This window comes from Lampris incognitus, chromosome 7 (genome assembly GCF_029633865.1).
Source record: "Lampris incognitus isolate fLamInc1 chromosome 7, fLamInc1.hap2, whole genome shotgun sequence".
Classification (NCBI taxonomy): Eukaryota; Metazoa; Chordata; class Actinopteri; order Lampriformes; family Lampridae; genus Lampris; species Lampris incognitus.
This window is the reverse complement of record NC_079217.1, coordinates 27624811-27635408: the sequence shown is the minus strand read 5'-3', so window position 1 is coordinate 27635408 and position 10598 is coordinate 27624811.

The following is a 10598-nucleotide window of genomic DNA, read 5'->3' as shown; positions in this document are numbered from 1 at the left end:
GAACGGATCAGGATGGAAAGGGGATTGGAACTTGTTGTCTGGTCGCAGCCTTTTGACCAACACATGGTCTCCCACTTTCAGAGCAGAGGAGGGACGACGGAAGCGTCTGTCGTGGTGTTCTTCCATCTTCTCTTTTGCATGTGTGTCTTTGGCTCTCATGAGCTCGTCCGGGACTGTGGGATGGACACTGGGCAGTGTTGTGCGCACCTGCCTACCGAACATTGCTGTGGCAAGGGACGTCCCAGTGGAGGAGTACGGTGTTGTTCTGTATGCTCTCAGGAAGCGATTCAGTTCTTGTTGAGTGTTTTTGTGCCTCAGTGTTGCAATCCTGAGTATTTTTTCTTTTTTTTCTTTTTTTTTTTAGGGTCTAAGTGAATCTTTCCGCTTCGCCATTTGCTTGGGGCCAGTATGGAGTTATCTTTCTGTGGTGGAATCCCAGCAAACCTGGAGAACTCTTCAGATGTGAACGGTGGACCATTGTCGCTCTTGACAACTTCTGGAATGTCATATACTGAGAAGATTTTGTCTAGCTTTGGTATTACAGCTTTGGCTGATGTGGTGGATACTGTCCCCACCTCAGGGAACCTTGAGTAATCATCCACCACTACAAGTAGGTACTCTCCATTTGGCAAGGAGCAAAAGTCAGTGCTCACTTCAGTCCAAGGTACAGTTGGCAGAGGAGTTATCTGAAGTGGTGCGTGAGACTGTGTCGTGTTTGTTACTGCCTGTCAGACAAGACAGGTTTTGATGCAGTCCTCTGCCTTTTGATCGATTCCTGGGAACCACACTTTCTCCCGGAGTAGTTTCTTTGTTTTCACCACCCCCTGGTGGCCTTCAGGGCGATGTCTATCCCCAGGTTGTGCAGTGGGGAAGGTATTACAAGTTTATTCCCTCTCAGCAACAGATCAGATGCGGACACCATTAACTCTGATTTATTTGCGTGAAAACACCAGAGGACTGATTGCTGGGCTGCAAACCTGTCCGCTGTCTGTTCCAGAAGAGTGTGCCACTGTCCAGTCCTGACAGCAGTCATAACCCTTTGGAGGCATGGGTCAGATTGTGTGAGTGAATAACTGGGGCTGTATTTTATCACTCTCATTCTGTCGTTCATACAGCCATGCTGTGTGTCTCACGTATATGCTCGTTCTCCTTCCTACTTCCGTACTCGCCCCATAACCCCTTGCTTCTCTTAAAGAGGTATTCTCTATTAAAGTCTGAACATCACGGGTAGCTGCACTATTTTATTAAACCAGACAAACAATCATGAGAAAATTATGACATTACTTAGTGACATAAATACATACAAGATCCTGAAACAAGACCCAGGTGGTGAAGAAAAAGGTGATAGATTGTCTGAAGCAGTTAGAACAGAACAATGCTATTGACAGAACGTTGTACCATAGATTATACCCAGAGGAAGCTACACCTAGTCTGTATGGTTTACCTAATATATCCAAAGGAATTGAATCGAGTGCAACTGGACTTGGTATATATGCATGAAGACGTTTCGCCTCTCATCCAAGAGGCTTCATCAGTTCGTGCCTTTCTGACTAGACCAAGCTAGTCTGACTGGCTGGTGATGAAACTCGGATATTTATCCTCTTTGGAGTCGTTATGGGCTCACCAGTATCTCCCAATGTGGGCAACTTATATATGGAAGTGGTAGAACACAGGGCCCTGAACTCCTTCAGAGGAACACCTCCGAGCCACTGGTTCAGATATGTGGACAACACATGGGTCAAAATCCAAACACAAGAGGTGCAAGCGTTTACCAAACACATCAACTCAGTGGACAAGAACATTAAGTTCACAAGGGAAGACGTAAAGAATAACAATTTGCCCCTCTTGAACTGTGACGTCCACATTGGGGAAGACAGGAGCCTCCACATTGGGGTTTACAGGAAACCTACACACACAGACCAATATCTACTTTTTGACATATACCACCCTCTGGGACACAAACTGAGCGTCATCAGAACTTTGCAACACAGAGCTGACAATATGCCCAGCAGCACTCAGGCCCAACGAGAAGAACACAAACACCTGAAGGGAGCTTTAAAAATCCGCAGCTACCCCAGTTAGACCTTTGTGAAAACTGCAACACATTCCAAAAAGACCAACCAGGTGTGCGACGAGGAGAAAAGGAACAGAAGGAATAGCACAGTCATCCCGTATGTTTCTGGGGTCTCCGAGAAACTCAGGAGAACTTTTAACAAACACCGCATCCCGGTATACTTCAAACCCAGCAACACACTCCGACAAAGACTGGTTCATCCCAAAGACCATGTACCACACAACCGGAAAAGCAATCTGGTGTACGCTGTACAATGCAATGAGGATTGCACTGACCTATACATAGGAGAAACCAAACAACCCCTACACAAACGGATGGCCCAACACAGAAGGCCAAACTCCTCAGGACAAGACTCAGCAGTTTATCTACACCTAAAGGAGAAGACACACTCCTTCGAGGACAGCAATGTACACATTTTGGACAGGGAAGATAGATGGTTTGAAAGAGGGCTGAAGGAAGCCATCTATGCGAAACTGGAAAAACCATCCCTCAACAGAGAAGGAGGTCTGTGACACCACCTATCTCCCACTTTCAATACCGTCCTTTCATCTCTACCCAGGAGACTCAACACAACCCCAACGAGCGCCGCTGCTTAACATCGGATCACAAAGGGCCATGCTCATCAGTACCTCTGATAACGACGGGCGTTGCTAAACATTGGAACACAAAAGAGCCACGTATATCAATACCTCTGATAACGACGGGTGTTGCTAAACATCGGAACACAAAGAGCCATGGACATCATTAGCTCTGATAACGACTCCAAAGAGGATAAATATCTGAGTTTCATCACCAGCCAGTCAGACTAGCTTGGTCTAGTCAGAAAGGCACGAACTGATGAAGCCTCTTGGATGAGAGGCGAAACGTCTTCACGGATATATACCAAGTCCAGTTGAACTCGATTCAATTCCTTTGGATAACCATGACCTGGATGAATGAGAACATTCACAGACATGTTTACCTGATATACATAAACAGGACGTACCATTACGGCCCATTGTTAGCATGGTTAACTCAGTGACCTATAACATCTCTTCTTAAGTTTCTGGCATCTATACTTAACCCGTTGGTAGGCAGTATTGAACATCACATTCAGAACACTATGGATTTTGTGGATAAGGTGACGGACATCATTATGGAGTTGGATGAAACAATGGTCTCTTATGATGTTATGTCCCTCTTCACGTGCCTTCCTGTTGCTGAAGCAGTGGAGGTAGTCCCTATGAAATTACAGATTGACCCCACCCTTAGCAATAGGACCACCCCTAACACTGACCAAGTGTGTCTGCTGCTGAAGCTTTGTCTTCAGTCCACATACTTAACATATACGGACCCGGCGTTATGAATTACCAGCCAGGAAAATATACATACACACACACACACACACACACACACACACACACACACACACACACACACACACACACACACACACACACACACACATATATACACTACCGTTCAAAAGTTTGGGGTCACATTGAAATGTCCATATTTTTGAAGGAAAAGCACTGTACTTTTCAATGAAGATAACTTTAAACTAGTCTTAACTTTAAAGAAATACACTCTATACATTGCTAATGTGGTAAATGACTATTCTAGCTGCAAATGTCTGGTTTTTGGTGCAATATCTACATAGGTGTATAGAGGCCCATTTCAAGCAACTATCACTCCAGTGTTCTAATGGTACAATGTGTTTGCTCATTGGCTCAGAAGGCTAATTGATGATTAGAAAACCCTTGTGCAATCATGTTCACACATCTGAAAACAGTTTAGCTCGTTACAGAAGCTACAAAACTGACCTTCCTTTGAGCAGATTGAGTTTCTGGAGCATCACATTTGTGGGGTCAATTAAACGCTCAAAATGGCCAGAAAAAGAGAACTTTCATCTGAAACTCGACAGTCTATTCTTGTTCTTAGAAATGAAGGCTATTCCATGCGAGAAATTGCTAAGAAATTGAAGATTTCCTACACCGGTGTGTACTACTCCCTTCAGAGGACAGCACAAACAGGCTCTAACCAGAGTAGAAAAAGAAGTGAGAGGCCGCGTTGCACAACTGAGCAAGAAGATAAGTACATTAGAGTCTCTAGTTTGAGAAACAGACGCCTCACAGGTCCCCAACTGGCATCTTCATTAAATAGTACCCGCAAAACACCAGTGTCAACATCTACAGTGAAGAGGCAGCTGCGGGATTCTGGGCTTCAGGGCAGAGTGGCAAAGAAAAAGCCATATCTGAGACTGACCAATAAAAGAAAAAGATTAAGATGGGCAAAAGAACACAGACATTGGACAGAGGAAGACTGGAAAAAAGTGTTGTGGACGGATGAATCCAAGTTTGAGGTGTTTGGATCACAAAGAAGAACGTTTGTGAGACGCAGAACAAATGAAAAGATGCTGGAAGAATGCCTGACGCCATCTGTTAAGCATGGTGGAGGTAATGTGATGGTCTGGGGTTGCTTTGGTGCTGGTAAGGTGGGAGATTTGTACAGGGTAAAAGGGATTCTGAATAAGGAAGGCTATCACTCCATTTTGCAACGCCATGCCATACCCAGTGGACAGCGCTTGATTGGAGCCAATTTCATCCTACAACAGGACAATGACCCTAAACACACCTCCAAATTGTGCAAGAACTATTTAGAGCAGAAGCAGGCAGCTGGTATTCTATCGGTAATGGAGTGGCCAGCGCAGTCACCAGATCTGAACCCCATTGAGCTGTTGTGGGAGCAGCTTGACCGTATGGTACGCAAGAAGTGCCCATCCAACCAATCCAACTTGTGGGAGCTGCTTCTGGAAGCGTGGGGTGCAATTTCTCCAGATTACCTCAACAAATTAACAGCTAGAATGCCAAAGGTCTGCAATGCTGTAATTGCTGCAAATGGAGGATTCTTTGACGAAAGCAAAGTTTGATGTAAAAAAAATCTTATTTCAAATACAAATCATTATTTCTAACCTTGTCAATGTCTTGACTCTATTTTCTATTCATTTCACAACATATGGTGGTGAATAAGTGTGACTTTTCATGGAAAACACAAAATTGTTTGGGTGACCCCAAACTTTTGAACGGTAGTGTATATATATATATATATATATATATATATATATATATATATATATATATGGAGCTGCCAGGGAAGAGGAAAAGAGGAAGGCCAAAGAGGAGGTTTATGGATGGTGTGAGGGAAGACATGTAGGTGGCTGGTGTGACAGAGGAACAGGAAGAAATGGAAATGGATGATCTGCTGTGGCGACCCCTAACGGGAGCAGCCGAAAGTAGTAGTAGTAGATATATATATATATATATATATATATATATATTATATTTTAGCGTTTTTTCCTGAAACCGTCAATGGTGCTGTGAGTGCTCGACTAATGAGCAGAATATCAAATGTTGATATATATATACATACACACACACACACACACACACAAACACGCTATATGTAGAAAAATATTGGGACACACCTCTTAATCATTGAATTCAGGTGTTTTATTCAGACCCATTGCCACGGGTGTATAAAATCAAGCAGCTAGCCATGCAGTCTGCATTTACAAACATTTGTGAAAGAATGGGTCATTCTGAAAAGCTCAGTGAATTCAAGCGTGGTAGTCATATGATGCCACCTTTGCAATAAGTCAGTTCATGAAATTTCTTCCCTGCTAGATATTCCACAGTCAACTGTCAGTAGTATTATTGAAAAGTGGGAGCGTTTAGAAACAACAGCAACTCGGCCACGAAGTGGCAGACCACGTAAAATCACACAGCAGGGTCAACGAGTGCTGAGGCACATAGTGTGTAAAAGTCACCAACGCTCTGTTGACTCAATACCTGCAGAGTTCCAAACTTTCTTTGGCATTAACATCAGCACAAAAACTGTGCACCGGGAGCTTCATGGAATGAGTTTCCATGGCCGAGCAGCTGCATGCAAGCCTTACATCACCAAGCACAATGACAAGCGTCGGATGGAGTGGTGTAAAGCACGCTGCCACTGGACTCTGGAGCCATGGAAACGTGTTCTGTGGAGTGACGAATCACACTTCTCTGTCTGGCAGTGGAAATGCAGATCACTGTGGGAAAGATCCGAAATGCCCAGCTAGAGGTCAGAAGTGCCATAAATGTAATGGTAATGATCATTTCTCTAAAGTATATATATGACCAAGAATATAGGGCAACAAATAGTCAATCATGTGGAAGAGCAGTCGGATTATGCTTTTGTGGTGAGTGATGACTCAGTGCAAAATAGACTGGATGTTTGCCTGGGTGGAGTAACCTTAAAGATGCTCGTAGACTCTGGTGCAACCTGCAATATAATTGATGAGAAAACCTGGGGGAAACTGAAGTCAAAGCATGTAAAATGCCATTCCTGTGTTCTAGAGGCAGAGAGAAAAATGTATACTTATACATGTAGCCAGCCGTTAGCAACAAAAGGAGCTTTCAAATGTGAAACAAAGATTGGAGATTCCACTGATTATGCTGAGTTCATTGTCATCAAAGGAGATGGTAAGCCACTATTGGGAAAGGATACAGCAGTAAAGCTGGGAGTATTGAGAATTGGCACAAATATTACAGCAGTTGTAGATCTGAAACAGTCATTACAGGCACAGTGCCCAGGTGTATTCCAGAGTGTGGGAAAACTAAAAACCAAGCAAATCAGTCTTTGCATCAATCCTGACATTCAGCCAGTAGCGCAGCCCTTAAGGCGGATACCGTTTAATCTTAGGGGACATGCAGAGCAAAATAAATGAATAAATAAAAGAACTGTTAGACATGGACATCATTGAAACAGTGAGTGGACCTACTCCACCATGGGTTGATCCAGTAGTAATTGTGCCAAAAGGCAACTCTGAAATTGGACTTTGTCTTGATATGTGTCAAGCAAACTGTGCTATCGTCAGGGAACGATACACCATACCTACAGTAGATTAAATCCTGTAAGGCATGAACGGGTCCATGGTGTTCAGCAAAGTGGATCTTAAGTGGGATTACCACCAACTGATGCGATGTTTGCTTTGAGAATGTTGATTGAGAAGTATAGAGAAGGCCAGAAGGAGTTACATTGTGTCTTTGTAGATTTACAGAAAGCATATGACAGGGTGCCGAGAGAGGAGGTGTGGTATTGTACGAGGAAGTCAGGAGTTGCAGAGAAGTATGTAGGAGTGGTACAAGATGTGTAGTATGAGGGAAGTGTGACAATGGTGAGGTGTGTGGTTGGAATGACAGATGGTTTCAAGGTGGAGGTGGGATTACATCAAGGATCGGCTCTGAGCCCTTTCTTGTTTGCAATGGTGATGGACAGGTTGACGGACGAGATCAGGCAGGAGTCTCTGTGGACGATGATGTTCGCGGATGACATTGTGATCTGTAGCGAGAGTAGGGTGCAGGTTGAGGAGAGCCTGGAGAGGTGGAGGTATGCACTGGAGAGAAGAGGAATGAAAGTCAGTAGGAGCAAGACGGAATACCTATGCGTGAATGTGAGGGAAGACAGCAGAATGGTGAGGATAGAAGAAGTAGAGGTGACAAAGGCATATGAGTTTAAATACTTGGGGTCAGCTGTCCAAAGTAATGGGGAGTGCAGAAGAGAGGTGAAGAATAGAATGCAGGCAGGGTGGAGTGGGTGGAGAAGAGTGCCAGGAGTGATTTGCGACAGAAGGGTACCAGCATGAGTTAAAGGGAAGGTTTACAAGATGGTTGTGAGACCAGCTACTTTATATGGTTTGGAGACAGTGGCACTGATGAAAAGACAGGAGGCGGAGCTGGAGATGGCAGAGTTGAAGACGCTAAGATTTTAATTGGGAGTGATGAAGGAGGACAGGATTAGGAATGATTATATTAGAGGGACCACTCAAGTTGGACGGTTTGGAGACAAAGCAAGAGAGGCAAGATTGAGATGGTTTGGACACGTGTGGAGGAGAGATGCTGGGTATATTGGGAGAAGGATGCTGAATATGGAGCTGCCAGGGAAAAGGAAAAAAGGAAGGCCAAAGAGGAGGTTTATGGGTGTGGTGAGGGAAGACATGCAGGTGGCTGGTGTGACAGAGGAAGATGCAGAAGACAGGAAGAAATGGAAACGGATGATCTGCTGTGGTGACCCCTAACGGGGGCAGCCAAAAGTAGTAGTAGTAGTAGTAGTAGATTATTATTATCACAGGGCCGACACACAATGTTTATTATGAAACTACTGCAGACACTACTCGTTGTAACAAGATAGTAAAGATAACATTCAGTAAGCAACCTGTATTGCCTGAAAAGATCCATCTGATTTGTGTATGATCAGGCTTATATCCATTTCCTTGTATGGTATATATGCAGCTCAGGAAGAGATCAAGTCACTCTCTACTGTGTTAGAATGTCATATAAACATCACTACAGCTGCCATCACGGCCACGGTGAGACGCTTAGATAATGTTGGACACGTAACAACTGAAAATAGACTGTGAAAATGTTCCTATTCAAGTTTACAAACGGCACCCCAAACTCACGCCCATCAATTGTACATGTACAGTAAATGCACCAATTCCTTATTCCTTCAAAAACAGGGGGGGGAAAAGCCTGTGAAAATGTTCCTATTCAAGTTTACAAATGGCACCCCATACTCACGCGCATCAGTTGTACATATACAGTAAATGCACCAATTCCTTCAAACACAGAAAAAGTTCCGGCTATGTCTGGTGCCAGTCAGTCAGTTTGGCATGTGGAAATATGGATTAACCTGCAAATATGGATAAACCTGCAAAAAAGAAAAGACTGTGCAGCTACAATAAGCAATGGGAAGTAAAAAAGACATGGGTTAAGCCTGTCAGCAGTGACTCAACGAATGCCTCGTGTACTTTATGTCGCAGGGAATTTTCAGTTGGCCATGGAGATGAGAATGACCTGACTCAGCATGCTTCCACAGAAATGCACAAGAAGGCCACACTAGCTAAAGGTACAGGCAATATTGGTGCATTCTTCATGGCGTCTGCTGTGGAAATTTACAAAATTGGGGCAAGTGAAGTCTTGTACGTGTATCAAACTGTTAAACATGGACTCCGCTACAACAGCACCGACTGTCTTGTTAAGCTCAACGGCGTTGTTTCATGACTCAGATGTGGTGAAGAAGATGCACTCGGGAAGAATGAAAGCTGAGATGATCACAATGAATGTTTTAGGGCCAAAGACTGTGCAGGATATTCTGGATGATCTGTCCCCAACTGAAGGTGAGCCTTTGTTTTACTGGGTTGCCACCGATGCCATAAACAACGGAAATAGAAAAATGTTTCCAGTGTGTGTGAGATATTTTTCCGTGTCTGATGGGAGTACAGTGCAAGTTACTTGACTTTTATGAAAACAGTGGTGAAACTGCACATGGTATACATCAAGCTTTGATAAACAGTCTGGAAAAGTATGAACTGGATGTTAAACACATCACAGCCTATGCAGCACATAATGCCAATGTCAGCTTTGGAAAACACCACTCCGTTTACCAGTTATTGAGCAGTGCCAACAGTTGCATTCTGAAAGCTAACTGCCCGGCTCACATAGCTCATAACACCTGCAAGCACGCCTGTGATCAGCTGTCAGTGGATATTGAGTCACTCGTTTTATTAAAGATCTACATCCACTTCTCAGTATCTGCTTCCAGAAGAGAGGAACTGCGTGCATTTTTTGCCTTTGTTACTATTGAGTGGCGTGAAATTCTGTGTCATGTTTGCACACGATGGCTGTCTCTAAATCCAGCTGTTGACTGTCTCCTGCAGAGCTGGCCAAATCTCACTTCATACTTCAGGTCCCTTGGGGAGACCTGTCCTGTGGCATTGAAGAGGATTTTTGAGGATGAAGAAAAAACTGGAACTACTGAGATTTAGCTGTGCTTTTTCCACAACGTGGGGTGTGTTTTTGACACACTCGTTAGAAAGCTGGAGGAAACAACGCTCTGCTTATGAGGAGGTGGGAAAATTCAAAGCAAAGATGCTTCAGCGGAAACAAGACAGCTTTTTTGGATACCAAACCAGGCAGGTGATGGACAGACAAGTGTCAGCACAAAGATCAAAGCAGCAAAAGGACTTTCTGTAGTTCTATGACTCTGTCATTGCAAACATTGACAAGTGGTTTGATTTCTCATCAGAAAATGTAATGATGAAACTGAAACCGACTGGCCTACATGAGGAGCTCTCCTTCACTGACCTGGAGCAGGTGGTGGCTGCCCTCAAAATGACAGAGATAGTCAGTATGGACCAACTCTATGTAGAGTTTTGTGCTAGCAGGGAGGAAATACAGAAAGCCAGACAGGATACCACAAAATCCACCAGAGAAGTGGGTGGCAGTTTTCCAAAACACAGGGAAAGCCAACTTGATCAACATGTTCAGGATTGTCTCATTTGTCCTCAGTGTGCCGGGCTCAAATGCCTTTGTAAAGAGGATTTTCTCTGATGATCATTAAATGGTCAGACTCAAGAAACAGATGCAGTACAGAGCTGATCACAAATGAACTTCAAATATCTGAACTGTGACTTGTCATGTAAGGACTTTTCTCTGGCTGCACAAAA